Here is a 3,366-nt window from a genome sequence, read left to right as displayed (position 1 = left end):
ACAGAGACACAAAAATAATGATTACAATAAGCAAAAAAGGGACGACAAGCTGAAACTGAACATTTTCCTATGGTTTCAAAGAATAAGACTTTAAATTCACAGCTGAGGAAGATAGGGCACTATTCCTGAAAAGTGTACTCAAATTTCATGGTGTAAAACACAATTAAAAGAGCCCATTTTACTTTTGCTGAGGTATGTTACCAAATCTCACACTTTCAGGACCAACATACTCATTCTTCCAGCTTCTAACGGAATTGACTGCTGATAACCTACAGCTCAATCCCTGTCCAGGTATTCTTTCAGCCAAAGGAAGTCACTGACCCAATGCCCCATCCTTGAATTCAAGCACGTGATAGTAACCTAATGTAAACTTAGCAAGTAGTATATCTCCAACTGCAGCTGCACTGCCAAATGTGGAATCTCTGCCACAGCAGATCAGCACAGCCCCAGGAACATTAGAAGTCACTCTTGATCTGATACAGACAATCCTTTCCACTCCTATAAAAGAGAAAGCACTCTGTTCTCAGGAGATTAATAACAATATGCATTACAGAGCCGCCCAAGAGCTGGGTTAACTCTTTCACTCTCTATCACAACATAATTCAGAGGGACCTGGACTATGTGAACATTCCATAGAACATTGGATCAGTGCATTATACACGTGAGATCATGGTAATTGGGTCAGAAATACCAAGCAAGGAGTGGTAATTGTGATATACACCTTGGAAAGAAACATTCACTTCAGAATATAGAAGATAAATTTTATGAAAATTTAGGGGTCCATGATACTGATGAAGCTCTCAAGAATCCAGTCAAAGAATGTTGGGACATTCCTTCAAGAATAAAGACAAAATATCCCAGAACATCCTTCACCAGACATCCCTGCTTAACTACTGACCAGGCCCTTATGTTCTAAAGATAGCATACTCTAAACTTGGGAATACTTTTCTAACTCATTTACCAAGTGAAACAGATGCACATAGTTTTTGTTGTTTTGTTTTGTTTGGGGGGGGGTGGTGTTTGGTTGGTTGGTTTTGGTTGAAACTAAGCTACAGTCCCACATTTTTATTGTTCATTTTGAGACAAGGTTTTGCTAGGTTGCTTAGTGCCTTGATAAATTGCTGAGGCTTGCTTTGAACTTTTGATCCTCCTGTATCCGCCTCCTGGCTCGCTGGGATTACAGGCATGCACCACCAAACCTGGAGAAGCACATAGTTTTGAATTGGGCTCAGGATAATCAATGGTTCTGCATCAGGTCCTGGTTGTGATATTTAGGACATAATTCATGTCAGTTCCCTTGCCATTAGAAGTATCTACAATTGGAAAAGTTGCTGTATAAAGCTTTTGGCAAGAGCCAACGAAGGAATCACAATAAAGATCATTTAGGGACCTGGTGCAAGGACATATTATTTGAAGAAGGAAAAAAACTATGCTCCTTTTATTCTGCTTAGATCTGAAATCTCCCTCAAAGGCCCACATGTTAAAGACTTGGTCTCCAGGTTGGTGCTATTCAAGGGAATGGAAACTTGAAGAGGTAAGACGTAGTGAGAAATCTTTGGTTCACTGGGTACTTTCCTTCAAAAGGGATTTAGAGACTCTGTCACCTTCCTCCTCTTCCTCCCACTTCTCCTTTCCCCCTCTCTCCCTTTCTCCATTGCTTCTTTTCTCTTTGTTCTTTGTCTGCTTGAAAGCTCCTAAGTTGTTTCTTGACTTTCTTGATTTGATGATATTGAAGATTACAAGACAGTGGGTTATTGTGAAGAATGTCATGTAATTTCAATTTATCTTATAATTCCTCCTGATTAGATTTAATTTTGCATTTTGGGCAGGAACATGACAAAAGGGATGTAGTGCTATTATTATATTCTACTGATTCATACATGATTTTAATTTATTCCATTGTTGGTAATGTTAACTTTGATAATTTGATTAAGTTGGTATCTGATAGGTTTTTCTTCTATAAAGTTACTCCTTTTCAATTTTTAATAACTAAGTATTCTATGCAGAAGGACTTTGAGACTAAATATCCCATTGTTATCAAGTTTTTACCTACTTGGTGTTATACTTATTGCTCTGGGAGTAAATATGTAAAACAAGCCTTTATATCCAGACCAACTGATGGCAAATGAAAATTACTCAGCTTGTTTCACAAATGATTTTGCTCGGTATATGTGTACAAGTGAAGATGGAGAGCTGCTGCATTACAACTCCACTCAAGAATGGCCTTAGAGATAGAATTGAGAGGAATTATTTAATAGGTACTCTTTGGGGATGTACCTAGCCAACCATTTTATTGGAAGAAATGTGGTCAAGGTGAAAATATACATGAATACATAAACAGTGGTAAATAGCTTCACCAGTAGGTCAGGGGCTTTGAATAAAAAAAGGATCTGGGAGGTGAGATTAGAGGAAGAACTTGTAGATAAATCCATATAAAAGTGGGCACGAAAAATATCCCAAATTTAAGGCAAGCCTGGAACACTTAGAAGACCCTGTCTCAGAATAAAATTAAAAGGGCTTGGATATAGGTCAGGGGTAGAGGGCTCCTAAGTTCAATCCCCAGTAACCCACCCCCAAACACACACACACACACACACACACACACACATACACAGACACACACAAATACAATGAATGAAATGAAAAATTTTGTCAACAGCTTCAACAGCAGACTCAATAAAGCAGAGAAAGAATTTGTTAACTTGAAGACAGGTCACTTGAAATTTACAGAGTATAAAAAAGAAAGAAGAATGAAGAAAGTCTATGAGATTTACAAGATACCATTAAGTGATGCAATATACACATTATGAAAATCTAGAAGGAGAAAAGAAAGAGAACAGTTCATTAAAAAAATTCAAAAAACAATAATAAGAGGGAGAGAGGTGTGGAGAAAGGAACCCTACTGTTCCTTCTGGGCAATAATATGCCCAGTACTTCTTCCTATCTAACTACAAGTTAACATAAAGAAGAAAGGATTTTGAATGTTTTCACATAATGAAATGATAAACATTTGAGAAGATAGATATGTTTTCCCAATTTAAACATTACACAATGTATACATGTTTTAGTCAGCTCTTTTACTGCTCTGACTAAAGGATCTGACAAGAATAACTACATAGGAAGAAAAGTTTATGTGAGGGCTCACAGTTTCAGAGATATTAGTTCATAGAAGGTCGGCTCCATTCCTCAGGATTTTTCCTTCCTTCCTTCCTTCCTTCCTTCCTTCCTTCCTTCCTTCCTTTCTTTCTTTCTTTCTTTCTTTCTTTTTTGTATCAGGGATTAAATCCAGGAGTGCTTAGCCACTGAGCCTCATCCCTCATCCCTAGGCCTTTCTTTCTTTCTTTTTTTTTTTTTTTTTTTTTTTTT

The sequence above is a fragment of the Marmota marmota genome, unplaced genomic scaffold (genome assembly GCF_001458135.2).
Source record: "Marmota marmota marmota unplaced genomic scaffold, marMar, whole genome shotgun sequence".
NCBI lineage: Eukaryota > Metazoa > Chordata > Mammalia > Rodentia > Sciuridae > Marmota > Marmota marmota.
The sequence above is the reverse complement of the archived record's forward strand: the minus strand, read 5'-3'. Positions refer to the sequence as shown.